This window comes from Amblyomma americanum, chromosome 7 (genome assembly GCF_052857255.1).
Source record: "Amblyomma americanum isolate KBUSLIRL-KWMA chromosome 7, ASM5285725v1, whole genome shotgun sequence".
Lineage (NCBI taxonomy): Eukaryota > Metazoa > Arthropoda > Arachnida > Ixodida > Ixodidae > Amblyomma > Amblyomma americanum.
This window is the reverse complement of record NC_135503.1, coordinates 2,957,584-2,979,641: the sequence shown is the minus strand read 5'-3', so window position 1 is coordinate 2,979,641 and position 22,058 is coordinate 2,957,584. Positions and strand designations below refer to the sequence as shown.

General features: G+C 50.1%; 1 protein-coding gene and 1 long non-coding RNA gene across 10 annotated transcripts in view; one reads left to right on the top strand and one right to left on the bottom strand.

Annotated features, from left to right (window-relative positions):
* The window catches only part of LOC144098283 (uncharacterized), an 854,931-nt gene that overhangs the window by 641,334 nt on the left and 191,539 nt on the right, over positions 1-22,058 (top strand). For 5 of the 8 annotated variants that reach the window (XR_013307161.1, XR_013307162.1, XR_013307160.1 and 2 more), the window contains exon 3: positions 2,291-2,411. This is a non-coding gene — a long non-coding RNA (uncharacterized LOC144098283). Of the gene's footprint in view, positions 1-2,290; positions 2,412-3,195; positions 3,408-20,209; positions 20,925-22,058 lie in introns of those variants that run through there. The other 3 variants (XR_013307166.1, XR_013307167.1, XR_013307164.1) reach the window with 3 other exon arrangements.
* LOC144098279 (uncharacterized) overlaps positions 1-22,058 on the bottom strand; it is a 152,313-nt gene that overhangs the window by 14,321 nt on the left and 115,934 nt on the right. The gene's annotated exons all lie outside the window — the stretch shown is intronic.

Sequence of the window (22,058 nt, the reverse complement as noted above, 5' to 3'; positions counted from 1 at the left end):
CAAGGGAATCACTCGGCAGTACGTACCTCCACTACCACAGGAGCTCCGCAAGACGGTCGCGAAGATGCACAAAGCGCACAAACTGCATTGGCGAAGCGGTCTGCAAGGGAGGTCCTTTCTAGTCGTAAAGCTCAGGTACTTCGCGTACCTTCAGGACAGGGTTAATTGAAGAGATATGGGAGAGCCCTTTGTCCTGCAGTGGGCATAGTCGGGCTGATGGTGCTTATCATGATGATGATGGAATTTTTTTTAAGTCAACGTCTCATTTGCTTTACAGTGTGCCACTTAGCCTATTGTCCCTTAAAGCTCTCTTCAAGGTACTTTGCTATTTCTAATATGCATCAACAATCTTCCTATTGGAATCAGCCTTCTAATAAGATATTTTGATTAATGTGTTCATTCTAGTAAATTAAGTGAGCCAAAGTTCTTTTCCCCAGTGTGATGATCTTGGTAACTGGCGTCAGTGATAGCTAACAGCTCTAATTGTAAATACATTCTCAAATAAATTAAGAATCTAATTCGATCTGAACATTAACAAGCAGCATACAGCTGACACCCCGTACAACTCACACCAGCTGACTTCATTTCATAAGTTCACAACCGGTCAGCTCGTCTCAATCTGCCCAGCTTGGGCTCGCTAGCCTTGAAAATGGAAGGAACGCTTCGCGCCTTAGTATTTTGATAAATTAGTTTCATTTTAATGATCACACCTTTCAACATACCTTTTATTCATTCACTTGATTCATTTTTTATTCACTCGCGTAAAGTTGCCAGCCTGTCTGTAAATCAAACATATACATATTTTATTGCTTCCCACGTACAGCGAGAGCGGAGCGTGACTGCCTTCAGCCCTGTATCACCCGCATTGAAAGCTTGCCATCATTGAAAGTCAGCCATACTACAATCTTGACCATCACTACTACACCACTTTATTCTTATTCGTTTCTAAGATGTTATTTTCTGCGATTTTCGCCTCTTTCATTTTAATGTTCTCTCTCATTGTCTACGCCCACTCCTTTATGATATGCGCACCCCATGGGCCCTGGCTGAACCGTGATCAATAAAATAATTAAGTAGTAGATGGCCACATGGCGCCTCCGTAGTGCCGCCAGGGACCCACTCTTCGGGCGACACCTGTGAATGCTGTAAGTTTTCACAAAGTAGTGCAGTGTTTAATTTTAACCGCATATTTCAGATCCTCATTTCAGTGATCTATGCGTCACAGTCGCTTCACCAGGAAACGATTCTGACTGCACACCGGCCGCGTTAGTCTGGGAACATTTGCCACATACGATTCATGTGCTTAGCACGAGAGTTCGACACCTCTTGAGGAGAGAAACAAATCTCATCACAAATCTGGCCGTCATCATACACATAATGCGAGTGCGGCTGCTGCCCAAAGTTCCGTCACTTCGGTCGCAAGTGCCCCTCTTTAAGTGTATCTGCGTCTGCACAATCTCGGTCCACTCAGCGGCAGGGTGCGAGCTCGACGCAGGCTGTTCAGATCTACACTCTCGAGGGTAATGCGAATGTCAGACATTTTACAGGCAAGAGGAGGGGCAGCGAATAAAAAGAAAAAGTTCTAGGCAGGTAAGCGCGTGACCGCCGTCGCAGTGCAAAGTTCACAACCGCGACCTCTTACTAGGCCACTGTGGTAACGGAATAGGCTTTTAGAGCCCGCATGCCCTCTACCCAGCACCTTCAACATGCTCCTGCGTTATGGTGCATTTATTTCTGTATATCGCCGCTCTTCCGCATTCACTCGCGCCAACGCAACCGCGAAAAGGATTTTTGTTTTTTTGATGGGGTACCTTATCCGCCTCACCGAGCGCTGGGTGCTTCTGCAGCCGGCGACTGCCCTGAGTAGCCGACGCGCAGGGCTGAGCCCTCACCGTACCGGTCGCCATTCGGCTGTCCGGTCCAATGGACCGCCGTCCGCTGCCGTGTGCCCCCGCCCAAAAAACTGGCTCATTTTCCAGTGTAACGACGACGTTGACGCGCACTCCCCGTATGAAAGAAAAAAAATTAACACCCGCAGGAGAATGCTTGGGTTACACGGACGGGTTGGCCGCCCTTTCGCCACTCCCCTTCTGACTGCTCGACACCAGCGTTCATTAGGCTTGAGAAGCCGCAGCGCACATTCGGGGCTCGATTAGGAAGCTTCGCACGTCAAGCTAACCAAGACACACAAGCATCTTGCTCTCATTATTTTCTTTCCTCTCACGTGCTTGCTTCTTTCTCTTTTGTCTCCTTTTGCTGGTATATTTACTCCCCTCCTCATCCTCTCCAGGTCAACAGAGGCCGGGTCTTATCTTCCGTCGAGATCAGCGTCCACGACCACGGAGGCCCCGGAAACCAGAAAGAAGCAGCAGCTGAAGAAGGCCTTAACCAAGGGGCAGGAAGAGAGCAGGGTGAGCTGGAAAGCCCATCTTTTCTCTACCTCTCAAAAATGCTCCAAAGAACGCTAACACGGAGACAATAGCGATAGGTAACAGTGGTAATCGGCAACCTAGCGATGAACTAAAAGAGCTAGCACAAAATATTCAGACACTCAGGACAGAAAACACCAAGCTGAGACAGAAGCTGAAGGATCTCATACAAGAACTCAAGGTCCAGAGAACATAGCATACAAACTCGAACCCGCAAACAGACGAAACTCAGTCAGCCATCAATAGGGCGGCAGGAATCAACTGCCATTGCAGCCATGAGCAACGCACTAGCAAATCTTAGCAACACATCACAAATTTCCCCCCTCCGCCAGACATAATCGCCATACAGAAAATCGGAACCGGCTGCTAACCACCCTCGCGGGCTACTCGGTCTACGAGGGGCAGGGGTCGCCACGCTGGTTGCCAAAGCGGTCACCGCAGTCAGACACGACATGGACAGAACGGAAATTGACCTTGCCCTTATTGAAATCATTTCCACCTAGAAGAGAAGCCAAGAAAGCATCTCCCTCCTTAGAGGGGCTCTGAAGCCCCTTCCGAGGAGAGGACATCAACTTGCTCAATAAATGCATTGTGTTGTCATAAACACCTGAGCCAAATAATACACTTGTACAAGCAGCAGAGGACCCACAATCACGCGCGAAAGTTGGCGAGCATTTCCCGGCGACTTTTTCATGCTCGCACCATCCTCCGTCGCTCGCATCTACGTATACATGTTGAGAGATGGCTATTGGTTGGATTCTTTCAGACGTCAGGCAGCTACCATGGCCGCGGCCAATAAGCCGCGTAGCTCCGGCGCGTGAGGAAGCTCTCCCCCGGAGGTGGGGCCGGCGGAGGAGCGCCGATGTTCCAGCGTGCAAAATGTGACAAGAGGAGAGGGAAAGGCGCGAAGACACTGAAATTCAAATTTTGACCACAGATAAATAACTCTGTTTCTACAAAGAGCATTAAAAAAATTATTCCCGGACAATATTCGTGAAGCGGTGTGCTTTCACATCCCAGGCATACCGCAACTTTATTAGAGGACCTTTCAGAGCCCCTTTAACATATAGAGCCAGAGGAAAGCCAATTTCAGCTACCTGCTAGGCAAGCTGCAGGCAAGAAGGGTCTCGTCATCTTGGGAGACTTCATTTCCTGGCATAAAACCTTGGGTCCGTTAGGAGACCCAGAAAGGCAAGGACCTAACCAGAGAAGCCGATCGCAGACGGCTCACCTCATCACAGACCCCACCGAACCCACGCGATTGGGGAATAGCACTAACCAAGACTAGTGTCCAGACTTAGCATTCGTCGTAAGGCAGGCAAGATGGGAAAATGATGGGGAAACGCTAGGCAGCGATCACTGCATCTTGCGCATTTAGATAGAAAACCTCCCGATCAAGAAAAAACATGGCCAGGCTACTCAAAGACTGGGAAGCCTATAAAAAAACCAGGACAGGCTCTGTCACCGCAAGGCTCTGTGATATCACCTATGTTTTTTAACATTGTTACAATCGGATTAGCAAGCCTGAAGCTCGAAGACATTGAAGAAGTCACGCATGCCACCTACGCAGACGGCGTCACAATTGGGTGACTAGGGGATCCTTAGGAGAAAAACAAGACCCTCTGCAGACAGCAGCAGATACGGCCAACGCATACGCCCGACACTACGGACTTGCATCCCAGAAAAATCCGAGATGCTCAGAGTGTACAGAACAGGAGACCATCTGCAAAACTCCGCAGACATCTACATAGGGGAAAAGAAAATTCCGGAAGTATCACAAGTTAAGGTCTTTGGCATGTGGATACAAAGTAAGTGTCGTATACACCACACAATCAGAAAGCCAGCAAACACCATAGAGCAGATCACGAGGATGATCGCGATAATTTCCAACAGAAGACGAGGTATGAAGGAGGAGGACACACGTAGGCTATCACAGGCCCTCGTGGTCAGTGGGATCGCATACAGTGTACCCTACTAAGCACCACTCCAGCAGGAAAAGGAACAAATAGAGGCAATTATGAGGAAAGCTCACAGATGCGCTCTCGGACTGTCGTATAGCATATGGACGAAGAAATTCTTTAAACTGGGCATAAAGAACGCAATGCAAGAAGACACCGACGCCCACCTTCTCGCGCAGCAAATACGGCTCATGCAGACCCAAACGGGCACGCTGCGTGTACTGAGGGGTGCTTGCAGAGAAATCAACCGAAGGAAATCAGGGGGATCATTGAGGTCAGCCCGATTCCGAAGAACGTGCATCCAGAAATACACAAGGCCAGAAGAAAGACAAGATCGGAAGTCCACGAAAGACGTTTCACCGGGGAAAAAGACTTATACGTCTACGCGACCACATCTAGAAAACAACACGGCTCGGTAGCCAGCGCGGTTTGTCACCAGCTTAGGGAAATCAATTGCGCATCGATCAAAGGCAAGAACATCCTCCATGCTGAGGAAGCGGCAGTCACACTCGCCATCGTCTACCAGGGCGACAAGGCCACTGCAGCAATAATTACGGACTAGCAAGAACATGCAGAAAGTGCAGCAGTGGACTCACATCCACTGCGGCCATCTGCACACTCAAGGCGAGAAAAATCACACAACATGATTCATCGCGCGGGCACCAGGCCATGAGACTGACAAAGCGCACCAACGTGCCGACGCGAACGCCCGAGCATACGCAAACCGGGAGGCGCACAGCGACGGGCAACTTCACACAGCCACTAGACGATATGGAGCCACCTTAGAACACTAAAGAGCCCTCAGGAAAACATACCCCCCCTCCACCTTAGTAGAGAGCAGCCGGTTGCCTGGAGACAACTGCAGACTAATACAAATCCCAATCTGAGTCTACTCAGCAAAATCTATCCGACAGCATATGAGAACAAACGCCCCCCTATGCGGGGAACATCGAATGCTTTAGCACCTTACATGGGCCTGTCAAAAAACACGGGCAGCGCCAATAAACAGCACAGCTACACCGGAGCAGTGGCAGGCTGCGCCGTCCTGCCGGAAGCCTGACGAACAGCTCAAGCTGAGCGACAGAGCTCGCAAAGGCGGAAAAGGCCACTGCATGGGTCCTGGACTGAGGGTCCCACCTTTGCCGGGAGGATTCCTTTGCGACAGTAAGGTTTCTCGCTCCCAGCAGGCATGCTTCTTCTGCTGAGAACAGTGCACGTGCATGGCCTCTTCCCAGCTGGCGTGGACAAGCCGCCGTTGTCAGCCAGGTTCGCCGCTGGGTAACCCAACGCTGCATGTCGATATGAGCCAGCCGCTCTTTTTCGGTCGTTTCTTCCATTAAGCTCTCATCGAGAGCGAAAAGAGCGCATTAACGGCATTGCATGGGGCCATTTCTGGGGTAGTGAATCTTCATTGCCGTAAGATGCATGGCAGCACGACGTCTGGTCCAAAATGGCAAATCAGAAAGCGCTATATGCTGGAGTCACTAATAGTGATCGTAACAGTGACCCCAGCAGGGCGGCGGTCATGTATGCGTGTCCTGAAGATGTCCAAGTTTTGTGAGCACCTTGTCGCTTTTTTTCTTTCTTTGACGAAACAAAATCGTCGCACTCGAACACTCACGCATTGTTACGGCCGTTTGCATGCGCACTGTATTGTAGACGACGCACATCACTTTTACAACCTACCTCCAGCAGTATTAAAGAAGACAAAAAATACCATCGACCGACTGTCGTAGCAGGGGCTAGGTCGTCACTACGCTTGTTTTCAAAAAAAAAAAAAGAGGGGCCCTGACTTGAGCAACAGCTGCCGAAGCGGTGGCGCAGCATCCGGCGTCGACGCCCGCTTTCTTCCCACGCGGCTTGCAGTAGCGTGACAGTCGCTCCAGATGGGTCACGCGGGGCGTGCGATTCGGGCATAATTCCGGCGCCTCAGACACTGGCCGGCGGTGCTTTGGTCCGCAGCGCTGTATTACGGGGCCTCGCGATGTGCTGCAAAACCCCATCTGTGTGCCAACCAAGCCGTGACGCCGAATCCGGCGCCTGAAAGAAACCTCGCGCCACAACGAGCACGCTGCTTCGATTCGTATGAGCGGCGTAGCAATTTGCTTGCTAGCGAGGGCTGCGAAAATACTGGCGTACCCTAAAAAAAGACAGAAAGCACTGACCCCAAACGCAGCCTAGCAATATACATTAATTACATGCAAGCTAATCACAAGAAACAAATGATAAATTCTAGAATTGAGATACCTGGCTTGTTTAATAGTCATACATTAAAAAGCTGATTTTGTTTACTGTTCTGAATGGCTAGCTGAGTAATACAGTACGCCGCGGACCGTGGCCGAGCGTTTCTTTTTTTTCAAGCTGTGTCCTGCAGTATTCTTTGTTCGCGTTGATATCAAGCCCTGGGATAGACGAATATAAACATAAATAATTTTTAGGTTCGTTGGCCAATACCGAGTTGCTGGCGGAAATGATAACGGCGACATCTTCCCCTAGCCGCTTTGCTGTGGCTGTCTTGTTCGGCTCCCCTGGCGTCTGCTAGCTGCTCTGCTGATGGCGTCGCAGAAATCAAGCATATCTTTATTTATAATGAGACGGGGGTTCACAATAAAGCGCTGACGGCGGTAATACTTTAATAATGTAGCGCTGGCCATTTTCGAAGCATCCTGAGCTGCGACACCGATGCGAAACTGGCTAGGCTTAGCGGCGACCGTGGCAGCCAGGTAGCAGCGCAGTTTGTCGCCCGCGGGCGGCGTCGTTGCCGAAAGCTCGGCTCTTGCGCAGGGCATGCTGCCGTTGCTAAAATAGAGCAGGCAACCTTTGTGACAGCATGGCTATTATGTCTTTTCTGCTGCGAACGCAATGTCCACAGAGTCAAGACTGCCGGCCGGCCGGCCATCCACCGTCAGAAAAATAAGCTTACATTTATTCTTCACGTAAATAATAGACCATGGGATAGAGAAATGCAAAAAACATATCATTTTTATGATATTTGACTAATACTGAGTTTCTTGTAAAAGCAACAACTGTGATACGAGCAAGTTTGTTGCCACAACAGCTTAGCTGCCCGCCATGGCGGTGCGGCTCGCCTAGCGACCGTTGCTGAAGGCATCGCTGAAACCGACCATATTATAATTTTATTATGAGGTAATGCTGTGAACAACTAGAGTGATGTCAAGAGAAGGCGACTTCCGAAGCGCCGTCCGGTAGGCTTCGACACGAAACAGGCGATAGGCCTCGCGTCGACCACGGCAGCCAGGCAGCAGCGCAGTTTGGCGCTCGGCGCGCTCGCGGGCCGCGCCGTTTCCGCAAGCTCCTTGCGCAGGCATGTTTTGTCGCTGCCAGAATATATCAGTCTTTCCGATAGCAGGGCTCTTTTGTCTACTTCTGGGCAGCACACTGAGACGCAGCGGTGGCAAGGCGGCACCGGCTGTGGGCGGAGCTTGAGAAAAGCGGCGCGCCGGTGATTGCCGCTTCGTGTGTCCCTGCTAGCAGTGCGGCGGCAGTTCGCCGGCGGCAACCGGAGTGCCGTGCATGTGTCTCCTGCTTGAGGTGGCGACAACCTTCTGAAACGCGTTGTTTCTGCGCACAAAGACGGCATTCCAACTCCAGCATCCGCCATCACCTTTTCAGTCGCAGGCTGATTCGGCTACCGAAGCTCTTCTATCGTCAGGTCGCGCACAACTGAACGCTGAGCGGACCGTGGGCTCCTATTTTACACCTGCAGAGACTTTGTTTTCATTACCAATGAAGAGATGCCTCGACTGCACAAGAGAAGAAAAGTGTCAGATACGCCTTTGCGTGGCGACAATCAGCTGTTGCAGGCTGTTGCAAGACTTCACCCGCACCGCTAATGTATCGCGGGTGATGAAGGAAATCTAATTAAAATAAAAGAAAAAGGCATAGTGCCAAGAAAATAAATCAATTTTGATCAAGGTGAAAGTCAGAAAATGTTCAGGAGACGAAAGCAGCAAAAAGAGGTGAAGTTAGGCGTCCCACAAAGTATTTTTCTTGTTTCTTTCTCCTTGTTCGTCCTCTTCGGTCGCGCAAACCGTCCTTGATGCGTCTTAGTCCGCAGGTGCCCACAGTGCTGTGTTGACTGATTATGTTGTGAAGCTGCGTTGCCCCCGTGGAAGCATGCTAGCCTTGCGGCCACAGGAGTGATTTCGGGGGACAACGCAAGCATGCTCTTAGTCGTGTGTTTTCTCCGTTAATTTTTCACCACGTCCTCTAATATTTAAACGATCTTTGCACCTTTTACTATCTTTGGTGTCCTGTTTCTGCCAAGCTTTTCTGTCACGTTTCGTTAGACACAATTCTCCAGGCATAGGCTCATCGAAGTATTGCGCTTCAGAGCCCCACTACCACGCAGGTGACATTTTTCTGTTGGGCTTTCGACGCTCTTGCCACTACAACAAACGCGACAGAGCAATTCGCCACCGCCCCAAGCTCGCTCCTCTGCGCAGAGGGACGTCCGGAGAGGGGCAACAGGCCTCGCGGCGTGCACCACCACCAGCGCAGCGGCGGAGGGCCACGAAGTGCACGTAATAGTAGCGCGGAATCTGGTACCCGCCTCCTCTCTCGCCGCTCACGACTGCCGGCAGCCGCCGCGCAGAGCAAGCTCCGGGAGCACCGTCGTGGAGGCGCACACGGCAGCGGCCACTGCTGCTGTAAGACACGCTCATGTTTGCGCGCTTTATAAATTGGACCTCGATTGCTCCCGTGTTCGCCGGCCATTGTTAGTCTTGAGCGGGCTCGCCCAACTGGGGCTCGCTGCTGCCTTTCGGGCGCAGCACCTACCTTGCTCCCGCCTGTGCCTACGTAAGCGCGTCGGCCTCAGAGCAGCCACGAACGCGCTCAACGCAAACAGGATCAGTCCGCATCGGCGCAGCGACTTCTTGGCTCTTAGCACACGCAGCAGTGCAGTACACTTTCAGCGCTGCACGGGACGAGTGCTTTGGCACGGGCAGTGGGAAAGTGCGTCAGACGGGCTTTCCATTACTAAAATGATTTCGTCCAGCCGTGTCCTCGCGGGGCGGAAGGTTTGTTTCAGTCGTACCAGGTGGCATTCTAGACGGCAAACAAACTGCAGCCTCCCACGTGCTGAGTACGTTCTGTGCATTTTGCACAGGCGCTCTTTCGGCGATTTAGCTTGCCACATTCTGAAATATCTCACCAAAAGCGTTCAGGGGTGAAAGCAGGGACAACAGCGGGTGCTTAATAGTCTCTCAATGTTGCGCATTATCTGACGCTGCCAGCTCTCTGAGCTCAAAACGGAACGCCATCTGGCGACGACGGACATACAAATGACGCGTCACCAACATTTCAGGGATAAAAGAAAAGACAAGACTCGCAACATGCCAGTTTTAAAGGAAAGTCAACTTCATCCAATTGTTGGCGTTGACAAAAATCGGTGGTGATATTTATGGCAAAAAAGGCCCATTTATTGTCGAGAAAATTTAATTTAAATATGCGAGAATTTTTCGCGCTCCTGAATTCAAATTCGTAGCACCAATAACGAAAGGTTTCCATTATCATCGTTTGGAAGTGAATGGAGATCTGCGAACAACAACAGATAAAACTCTCTTAACATCACAGCTTCCTTGAGAAAACAGCTGCTGGTGGCATTTCATCCTCTGGCCTTTAGCAGCTTTTAACGGCTCCCTTTCCAGAGAATGTAGCCTCTTTGGTAACGAAAATGCGTTAATCTATCGACAGAGTACAACTTTAACGCATTCACTGCGGCAGCGATTTTCGGAATCCTAAATCCTGTGTGTCATGGCCCATGGTTGTCCAATGAGTTGGTTCATCAACGGGCCCACGAAATCGACAGCCGGGCGCCCTCGATCCGTTGTCCAAATCCAACGCCAGGGGAAGATGCCGCAGCGTATAAGGAGCAAATAGCTGAACACTGCCACACAACACCAGGGGAAATTGCACAATTTTACCCCAACCTCACCCGTCACTGAACACGGACAAGCGCACGTCGTTCGCAATGTTCAGACTAATACTCTCCTCGCTCCACAAATGCTCTACAACATTGGATGGCGCGACACAGCTCACTGTTTCAACTGTGCAGAGATCAAGGCAGACACAGAACAATTTCTCTACTCATGTAACACAGCCATTACCTCTCCTTATTTCCCTCCCTCTCGGAGTGCTTGGCTTCACTGGGGCTGGGCAGATCATTAGCGGGCCTTGGCGGAGCAAGCGCTCTTCTTCAGTAGGCCTTTTTGCCGGCCTCGAATACAGTACTTTCCTCCTCCTCCTCCTCCTCCTACCTACCCTTGAGTTTTCTTGGTTGAGGCGTGAGCCACCGGCGAAGCAAACTTCTTGGAACTGCAAACAGATTGCAGTAGCGAGTAGCGACCTGGCATGTATACTTCTCGCAGGGTCCGTGAAAAATCGCAGCTGTACCGCAGCTTCATCGCGCAACTCAGTATTCGAGCCGCACAGCAAGAATGAATGATGCGGCCAAGCGGTGACCCGCCGCGCAGTGAGCGCGTTGATTAGCCTTCAGTGCCCGCATAAGGACTGAATGAAGAGATGCTTGCGCGCCGAGATGAAGTAATGCACAGAGAAATAAGGGTCTGTAAACTATAACCAACGAGAAATGCTTATTGAAAAGGAATGGGCAGGATGAATGAGTGCAAAACTAGAAAAGGTTACACTCTGCCGCCCTGGTATAGGTAAACGGCAGTAGTGCGCGGCAGAGATCACTAAGGAATGGAAGCACGTAAGCCTAACAACATATACGACCTCCATCGTAAATGGCTGACAAACTGCTGCGTTCGATCGCCTATACTGCGCGACGGCATGTTTTCGAGCGGGCCGTCTGAGCCGTGAAGAACGTACATACATGTGGGCCGGGAGCAGATGTTGCAGAGCAACGAGCGGTCCAGCCGGGACAGGTGCCGGCAAAAGAGCGTGCCGGTTTCTGCCAAGAGAGCACACCATGCTCGTCAAGGTAATCGCCGGCGATGCTGAACGACTTAACAACAGATTCCCTCCAATTTATTTAATCGCAGCGCAACTTCTCCTTCCATCCTTCCTCTGGTCTACGGCGCCGGCTTTGGCTGTCGATGCATCACGGCGAGTCAGTTGGATTTGTGATTTAGTGCTGCGCTTAGTTAGCACTCGCGAGGCTCTGCGGTGGAGAGCATAGCCGCCCGTGCCTGGTTTAGGTGCTCGCATGATTCGCGTGCAGCCCAGCGGCGAGCCAAGGCAGTTCAAGGCCCCGAACGCCTCCGCACGGAAAGCCCCCTTTTGGAAGGCAACGCCTGTGCCCGGAATTTGGCCGGAAACACCGTATCGCTCCGGGAAGGGAGAGATTCCGATTGCGAGTGGCGCTGCAGCCGCGAACTTGGAGGGACGCCAATGACGTGTCGTGCATCGGGCGGGGAAAATTACGGTGCTCCGCTCAAGGTCTTTACTACCGAGCGAGGCTGCTTTTTGCACTTTCCCGCCAGTTGTGCGCCGAGGGGAGCATCGTTCTCGTGGAGCGCTGCATCCATGCGTGGACGCTTTCTGCAGGGAGGAAGCGGGCTGGAAAGCGCTGTGGGAAACTGGAACGTCACCAGTGTAGTCTTGCGACATGCTCGGAGTCCGGACAAGCCAGTGATCAGCATTTTGGACATTCGACGTGGCACGTTGTCACGGCGCCAGTCAGCACTGCGCGCTACCATACGTGACGCCACTCCATTCTCAGCAATCAGCGTGACGCGTTTTACGTTGTGTTGCAGCGACGAATATGCCGCATAAACGAGAAGCGTGGTCTTAACGCGTGTCGCTGCAAAACAGCGCCAAAGATGAGGCGCACAGAGCGTCGCTGTTACAGAGACGCGCTCGGAGAGCCACGCAACTCAGCGACGAAGGGCCGAGCGATCGGACAGCTGCAGGAGAAAAAGGGCGAATCAACCCCGCTCACGTTGCGAGCGGCACCCCCGACAGCGCACTGGCCGCACCTGCCCCGAAGCCAAGGCGAGTAGCACATTGTATGCACTGTGCGGGGATGATCGAAAGGCCTCCGGGGCGCACTTCCTCTCCGGTCGGCTGGGGATGCGAAGCCCGGTGGTCGCCCTCTCTGCCCTGCTGTTGACAGCATCGCGGCGCCCTGCCAGTGCTTCATCCAGTCGGCCTAGCAGATTCACAAAAGCGCCCTCTGGCCTCCACCCCCGCTTTAACGGCTTCAGAAAAGGCCAGACTATGTTGTATGGAACCTGGGCACGGACCCCACCGGAGGCATGTGGCTCTTTTTATAATACAGACGAGATTCGCAGCATCAATAAAACGCACACAGAAGACAAGGAACAAACAAGACAGGTCTGTGCAGGACTTTTTAACGCCACAGCGTTAAGGACCTCGTGTCGCAGAAAATCCGGCGTCGTTGACCGTGAGCGAAAAATGCACGAAAAATCTCCAAAGAAGCAACGTATACGAGGCAGGTGGGCCACGTAGGTCACGTGACCTTTTGCGGCGTCATCACAACCTATCCACCGGATTCAGTGCAGACTGCCCACCGTGGCAAAATTAATGATTGGTCCTAGAGGTTGCTCGGCAAGAACAGCCTGGATCGCACAAGCCCCACCGGTGGCAGCACCTGCCATCGCAGGGGAGTGGCGCATCGCTTAACCGCTGCACCACTGCGCCAGCACTGGCATGAGTACTCCCAGGGATCTATGAATGTTCAATAGAGACTGACCAACTCTGCACAATAGGCATTACCTCATTGAACTATCGCGTCATACGCTTAAGGCGTAGGTTAAGTGTCCGCTCCAATTCTTTTTCTCCTCCTTTATAACCATTTATCTTTCAGCGATAATATAATTACGCTATTAATCTTCCATTCATTAAGCCCATAAAATCACATTAGAAAAGAAGAATCATTCCCCAATGCTCCTTGGTTTCAACGGCTGTTGGCTTCCTTTTACTGGGTGTTACAAGGAAGACCAAGTAATTTTCAAAAATAGGGTATTTAAGGCAAAAGTATGGCTTTCACAGCATGGTATTGCCAGGATTCGCGGACGATGGAAAACAGGTGAATCATCTTAACTAGTAAAATGGGTAACTAATTTCCAACAATTAACTTTTCAGCTATTAGGGCTAGGCGTCTAGTCGCAATTCGAGATTTGTAGCCGGCCGTTAGTAACCGCCATATCAGTTTTTGGAATTTCGAAAACGCGATTACCCTCACCGCTGCGGCTCGACAAAATTTGGCTGCATCGTGCGAAAATGCATGCGCTTTGGAAAGCGTGCAGGCAAAGCAACCCCTCCAGTGCACGTAACTAGTCGAAAAAGCAAAATTTTGTCGAGCCACAGCGGCGAGGGTAAACGCGTTTTCGAAATTCCAAAAACTTATATGCCGGTTACTAACGGCCGGCTACAAATATCTAATTGCAACTAGACGCCTAACTAAAAAACAATAAAGTTATTCTGAACTGAAGTCAATTATTGGAAATTAGTTAACCATCTTAATAGCTAAGGTGATTCACCGGTTTTCTGGAATCCGCCAATCATGGCAATGCGATGCCTCAAAAATCTTATTTTTGAAAATTACTTTAAAGTCTTCCTTGTAACACCCGGTATAAACGCCATAGCGAGCGCCTCATTTCTGTTCCCTTGTCTGCTCAGCCCCGCCTACTACGATGCACTCTAAACGGAGAAGGAACTCACTGGCCATGCACAGTCGTGAGCAAAATGAGAAGGAACAAATTTAGAGCACTCAATACTCCATAATTACGAGTCACAAGCACAGTTCTTTTCGCTTTTCTAACAAGGTTTTTTCTAGGCGTGTAATATCGAAAAGCCATTCTAGAATTTAGTGAGGAAATTACCAGAAAAGTCTCAATTCTGGACAAAAAGTTTCTTGCTTCTCATATTGCTGAAGACTGCACTATCAAATTTGTTAAAGCACCAGATGTTCGAATGGCTGAGGTTAAATTAACTGACCATTATAGCATTTTCGGTCAGATAGATTGCACATCTCGTGATGACCGAGTAACCATCTGCAGAACAATACTAGACAAATGAATATTTGTGCACCATATCAACAGATTGTTCGCATGACACATCCATTAACAAACCAGATGTCGCCTTTGAAAGCCAATGCAGTTATTCAGTCAGCAACAGTATACGCTCACGAAGAATTCTGATCTCAGTACCCCGCAACCCATTGATACAACTAATCGCCTTAATTGCTTATGAAAAAAAAAAATAAAACCTCTAAAGAAAAAAACTCAAAGGCAACCTTTTTATGCACGGCTTACGGAGCGCTACATTAACTACAGCGATACCCTGGCTAAAATACTAAAGGCGACTAAAAAAGACATTAAGGAGATCAATTTAAGCTACCTGGAAACGACTTCAAGAGGAAATAGAGGGTTTTACATTACTTTTTAAATAAAATTTAATCAATCCCAGCAATAACCGAAACTGAGTCACATGGACATGTCCACCACAACGTATCTGACCTTTAAAATGTCTTCATAAAATGGTTTTGTTCGGACCATCCTCATTTGCCCATCCCTCTCGATCTCGCCTTCACCGAAATTCGACCGTCGCGGCCAGGATCGAACCCGAAAGACGCGGCTTAGATCCCGGCCGCGGCGGTCGAATTTCGATGGAGGCGAAATTCTAGAGGCCCGTGTACTGTGCGATGTCAGTGCTCGTTGAAGAACCCTAGTTGGTCGAAATTTCTGGAACCGTTCACTACGGCGTCCCTCATAGCCTGAGTCGATTTGGGACGTTAATCCCCCATAAACCAACCAACCTCTCGATCAAATACATGATTGCTTAACGCACAGTTGTTGTTTTTTAATCCAGTTTCCCGAGAATAAGTGCTAACATTCGAAATGTATAAAAATACCAGTTCGGACCAGACGACTTTGCCGCTAAAATCATGAAATTAGTAAACGCCATATAATTAGTAACTTATTTTTAATGAGTAACTAATTAACGTAATTAGTAAACTCGCATCTTTCCTCAAAAACTAAACGCACCAAAACTCATACCGATTAACAAGAAAGGCGGCAGCAGACAAATCTAACTATCGTTCGATCTCAGTATTATCCCTCTTCAGTAAAATTATTGAAAAACTTATTGTTCCACGCTGAAGGGGATACTTACCTGGTTCAAACACCCTTTCACAGAACCGGTTTGATTTTAGAGCAAGTTTTTCTACTCATGTAGTATTTAACTGACGGATAAAAAAACAGCTATTGATTCTGGTCTGTTCGGCACTCTCTTTATTGACCACTGAAGGCTTTCGACTCTAAAACCATAACATACTATCTTCTATGTTATAATGATGCGGCTGCCACAGCTCTTCGTCTAATCCGCACGCATCAGCTTAAGAAAAGAACAGCCAGTACTCATCTCCGAGACGCCTAAGTTTGAAGACCACAAACACTGGCGTACCACAAATATCAACCTTCCCCCTCTTTTATATCTGATGTATATAAATGATCTTCAGAACTGTCCTCACTCATGTAATGCTTACTGTACGCGGATGATATATTTCTTTTTCGCACAAGTGACTCGAAGAATCACCACTTAAACTTAATACAGACGCAGCTGATGTGGCAAAATGGTGTCGAAATGACATGCTCGCTATGGATTACCATACACCGCAGCGGTGGCCTAGAGGCTGAGCATCCGCCTCGCATGCGGGAGGTCCGGGGTTCGATCCCCAGTGCCACCGGGCACCCACCGGTGATACAATAGGTACAAGTTTCCCCTCGCCTGGTGCTCGGGTTCTTTAGGGTGCTCGGGAAACTGACCCCACCTCGAGCAACGAAAAATAGCTTGTGCCATGGCACTCTTTGGCCGCAGATGCCCTTGCGCCATAAAAATTCACTATCATCATCGTCATATAAATTACCATCAAATTTGTATTATTCCCCTCTCAGCGTACTATATCCGGTATCCGGAACAGCATCTATTACAATGAATTTTGTCATGCTTAACGCCACAGACGGCACCAGATTTCTGCTAGTTGAATAAGACAAGCATTTAAAATTTGGCAAGCACATTCACTCTATAACAAGAAAAACAGCATACGGCATAAAGATATATACTAATGAATGCGCGTTCATTTTTCAACATTAGTACCTGAATATCGCGAGCGTTTCCGTTCACGACCGTGCGCCCGCCGCCAAGCTTGTGCGTGCACAGAGCTGGCATCCGAAGCATTCACTAAGGGGATTTATTAGCCCAACGGTGGAATATTTCTAATGGGTCACCTGGTCACATTGAACGATGCGAGAAAACTAAACGGTTCTCAGCCGAGTCGTTTGGTGAGCACAATGTTTATTGGCAGCGGTCGACGTCGAAAAATAGCCGGAGCTGGCCTTCAGAGCTGCGTTTAAAAGCTACTCCCAGCTTTCAATAAACTGTTGGCAGTTCAGAGCCGGTACTGTTGTCTTATGTTGGTGCGTGTCTATTTGCGGTGCTACTTATTCTTACGCATTCTGGCCTTTAGAACCGCTTTTTGGGTATATTGCATCGAAAGCATTACAAATTAAAAACCATTTAGCCTTGAGTGGAGGCAGTGAGAACATTGCACGGTGGCAGTCAGGGATTGTATCCTCTGTACCACTTCGGCCGCTGTTTAAACACAGATAACAATGAACATGTTGGCATTTGGCTGTTATCAGCTGCTGACTCTTATCTGCATTGTAAGACTGCGTACACCGATGAGACCCTTGTCACAAGACGCCGGGTTCCCCTTCAATAAACATCCACGCTGTTTCATCGTGGGAATGGTCCGTTTTTGGTAGGTCTAGTCTAGTTTTCTTTTCCTGCTCCATGCACAGAAGAGGAGCTTCACGCGTGCTTTGGCGAACAAACGCTCGCCCAGCCGCGGCGTGACCTCATCGATGCGTCCGACCGGGCAACTCAGGCGCGTCCTTAGGTGCCCGTGTTCGGCTGACGCAGCCATCGTGGACTCGGCCCGGAAAAAGCCTGCGGCGGCCAGTGCCCCACCGAACTAAATCGTGTAGCACCTCAGAAGCTGCAGCTGGCGGCAGCTAATCTGGCTCGCGTAGTCGCCGATACAGTTAGTGACGGCCGGCCTGTCGCGTCGTGCAGTGTTCAGCGCAAGTGCCCATCCCCGCAGTGCCGGCCTCTCACGAGCCGTCCTTGTGCGTCACGTGGTCCGTCGCCGGCAGGGCTGCCACGGTCTGCGCAGCGAGACACGCAGTTTGGGCCTCGCCGCTCTTTTATGTCTCGCCGGCGGCGCGGACTCTTTCGATCGGCGGCGCCCGACAGCGCCGGTTTTGATTGCGCCCATCGCGGGGGAGAGGGCAGCACCTTGATTGCGGTCTGCCGAGGGGGCTGACGTGAGGAATGCGCCGTCTCCGGCGGCAGCAGCGCCCTGGCGCGGACGACGGGGATTGCGTCTGCCCTCGCCCGTCGGTCGGTGCGGCCTGGTCGTCCCTCTTGCCCTGGCACGAGAGTCGCACGACTGCAGTCTGATGCTTTTCGCTCGACGAAAAATCTTAATTCTCGGATTCTTTTAGCCTTTCCTCGAATGACCATAAGTCTTGCATTTATTTTAATTAGAAAACAGCACCGCAGCGTTATAGCAGTGGAGTCGGCACAAATTACGAACTGATGACGCATGTCTACGAGCAACAATAAAGGATAATCGAACAGCAGCAACAATGAAACGGCAGCTTATGTGAGTCAGACCGAAACAAAACAAGAAAGCATGAACAACAGAGCACTTTCACCATAAATAGATTAGTCTCATGCAAGGGTGTTCCTAATATTCATTGATTATCCGTACAAAGCAGTCTCTGTCTAATAGCACACCAGTCAGCAACTCACTTCACTCAGAAATGGGAAAAAGTGTGCATTTCATGTAGTTCGTTCGGAAATTAAACTGATAATGGAAAAGGTGATGGTCGTCAAGAGGTGAAGAGGTATACCGCTCAACGAGTCGCAGCTTGGTGCTGGCGGTATGCTGCCAACAGACTTGATTTCTGCATTCCTTATAAAAATGGTTTACAATGCGTCTATAGACTTCTTGTAGACTCGTTTGCCTTCCTGTAGATATTTCCTTGTGTCTATTCATCGCCTATAGATAAAAATCTACCACTAGTGTATCGCAATAAATCTATCGATTGTCTATAGACTGTCTACAGGATATGCATCGCCTACGGACTAGCCCATATATGATTTTTCTACGGAAAATCGATGTGCTTTATTGACAAAAATCTATGGACAGTCTAAAGAAATTTTTGTAACGGAGAAAGCAGCCGTAGTAGTACGGCGACTATATCCGCTGCGGCAATCTACTCAGTGTGCAACGCTCACGTCAATTAGCCAGGCTGCCATCCAACGACGCGATCGAGTGGAAGCCTCTTCACCCGCTTTGTTGCTCTTATGACAACTTCTGGAAAGCTTTACGGACGAAGGTGCGAGCGTGTGCACTTATATGGGTGCTTCTAGCGAAACGCTATCGTCAGGAACGGCTCTGCTGCGTTTGCGTACTGGCGGGTCTGCAGTCCGGCGTCGAACAATTTCCTTAAATTCCCCTCAAGCGTTGAGCAGGCGCTCTGCAGACGCCGGCTTTAAAGTGGACTCCTTTCCAACTGACATGTAAACCGGCAGGCGTGCGTGTTCATTGGCCCGGTGCCTTAAGTTTCCATCATTATGTCAGACTACGTTTAAACCGATGCTTTTGTTGCCGTAGTCTTTCGTATAGTGACTACCCAGTTTCTTGTTGACTTCCAGTAAACATTTTTTTTTCGTTGATTACGGATTTTGATGCCTTAGTCGGCGTCCGGAAGAATGTAAAAAGCAAATGTCTGCAGGGCTGCACAGAGAAACCGGTCCACGTTCTGTCGCAGTCAGAAAGTGGCTGCGCCAGAAGACATGTGGCTGCAGTGAGACCTACATCCACACCAGCGGCATCTGAAGAATTCATTACATTTGTGCTGGGAAAACTGAGAGTGAAATGGCAGGCTTCGTGGGATGACGAAATAAACAACAGGCCGATCATCGAGGAATGGAAATCGTGCAGTCATCAAGAATGGATAATCGAAGTAACTTTATGTTGCCTCCGTATCGGACACACTCATTTAAAACATAGCTTCATTTTTGCGAAACCTGATAAACCGAAAGACGTGAACTATGTGAAGTGGTCTACACAAACCACATGTTTTGTTTTTTTCATGCACAAAACTACACAAACCAAGGGAGAAGCATTCACCCCAATTTTACCATGAACACATCCCATTCCGCTCTAGCTTACTTACTCTTGGGAGAAAATTCATTCGTCGAAATTTCTTACGTTGTTTAATTCTTAAACGAAGCCAAGTGTCTCAACCAATTACAGTATTAAAAAAAGAAACTCTTCCAGCTTCCTCTCACCAAGCAGACATTTCAGAGACCTGTGCACGATGGCTTCAGCTGCTTGTGTGCCATTCAAGACAGCACAAAAGAAACCTTCCTACCAACGCGGCACTGGCGTCTGCATGCCCAGAAGAAGAACAAGTGTGTCTGCTGGCGACCTTGTCGTCGGACGCGTCTTTCCCTCACATTAGAAAACATCCAGGGGTACTACCCATGGCGGCCGCGTTTCGATGGAGGCGAAACGCAAAAGGCGCCCGTGTGCTGTGCGATGTCAGTGCACGTTAAAGATCCCCAGGTGGTCAACAATTATTCCGTAGCCCTCCACTACGGCACCTCTTTATTCCTTTCTACTTTCACTCCCTCCTTTATCCCTTCCCGTACGGCGCGGTTCGGGTGTCCGCCGATACGTGAGACAGTTACTGCGTCATTTCCTTTCCTAAAAAAAAATCAATTTTCGTTTTTCAGGAGCACTACGGCACGAGGCCCAGCCTGCCAAGTCGGTGCGGTAAAAGAGCCGTCCTGAACGACGACATGAACGACGACATTGACGCTGTGCCGCTGCGGGAAGCTTCCCGCTAGTGTGAGCGCACCTTTACCAAACGGCGTCGGCGAGCGGCGCGGTGTGACGTCATGCCAGATGGCGCGGCGAGCGCGCGAAGCACAGTAACCTTCCGCGGCGATGAGCGCGTTGTGACGTCACGTGCTTCGGTGGAGTACCGGCACGGCGAAATCACGAGTTTGCGGCCAATAAAGCTTTCGCTTTAAAACACACTTGGACACACGTGTTGCTCCGCGTTCTGCCTTGGTCTGTATTAGAGCGTGCTTGTTCACCGGCGACAGTGCAACTGTTCGGAACACTTGTGCACCGCACGTAACGCGAGTGGCGTCGTAAGGCATCCTGCACGTTGGACTAATGGCGAATTCCACTGGTGGATCCGAAGCGAGGCGCTCGAATCGCAAAAGAGCGCCCCAAACCGCTTCGGAGCACAGCGACCGTTGTCGACCAGCGGAACATGTAGAGCGCGCAAGCGGAAGCACTGGTTCCGGAAGTTGAGGTCTGGCAATTCTGGCGCCAAAATACGCTTAAGCAGACGACGAGAGGCGGCGAGCAGGCAGGTGAGCAGGCACTTTAGCGATGGAACCTACCAGTCGCTTTGTTCACGTTACGCCTGAGGTGCACCGCATTTTGGGGAACCTAGTAGGCAGTGAGGAGCACAGTTATGCTCTAGGTAAGTTCATAAATGAATATATATCGCATGTCTGCAGAGTGCTTACGAAAGGAGGAAATTGCCCTTCGCAGGGGCTTCCGCGAAGTGTTCCTTGAAAAATGCTTCGAAGAGGTATTTTTTCGTTGTCGCTGCTGCTGTCTGAGTGCGCGGACCCAGATTCCGACGAGCTCTCATCAGACAACGCAAGAGCTATTGCTATTCCGTACGATGCCATAATTGAGAGTTGTAACCGCTATGAAGCGGGTGACGAAGACGACATACGCGCGCGAAACAGCGTTCGGTGTTCCCCGCTGACATTCCTGCACGCGCTAAAAATAACCAAAAATCACTAGTGTGTTTCGGAAGTGACGACATCGCCAACTGCAAGTTCCGGTGAGATCCGCCGCTCGTCGGCGGATCAACCTAGTGCTAAGGTGGCTAGATTGTAGCCGATGTAGATTGGAGATTGTAGCCGATAGATTGTAGCCACCCATGGAGAAATGTAAACACCTTACTAGTGCGCTCCGTATGGAACTGAGTTGCTCCAAACGACCATTCGCGCGGTCGGTCCAGGTCGACCAGCGGAACTCGAAATCGTCGTCGCGGAGCAAGAAAAGCTGCTCCAGCACGACCAGTGGAAATCGCCATAAGTTGCCGCTCGTGGGGGCAGACGCGTCTTCGTACTACAGACTCCGCACCGCTGCACGGAACTGCAGCCACAGAGAAAACAGACGCACGTGACAGGAGCGGGTGACGCGACCCTCTTGCGTCACCGTGACATTGATGTGCGACACCTTCTCCTACGCTCTACAGCGGCTATGCACGCAGTATTTCTATGTTGTCGGCGCAAGGGAGCCTTTGGCAGCTTTTTGATTTCTTTCGAGACAACACCTTCGCGCAAAACTCCCCCGTAGACACAGAGACTCGCCTGCCGTTCATTCTCTTCTTTTTGTTTTGTTTCCGTAACAGAAAGGCGTCAGGAATGTTGCTGGCGCACTTTTGCAGCTTGGCGTTTCAAAGCTACACCTGCTCTGGAGAAGACGAAGAAATGGGCTTGGGCAGGGCATGCAATGCGAGGCTAAGATAACCTTAAGGGTAACGGAGTG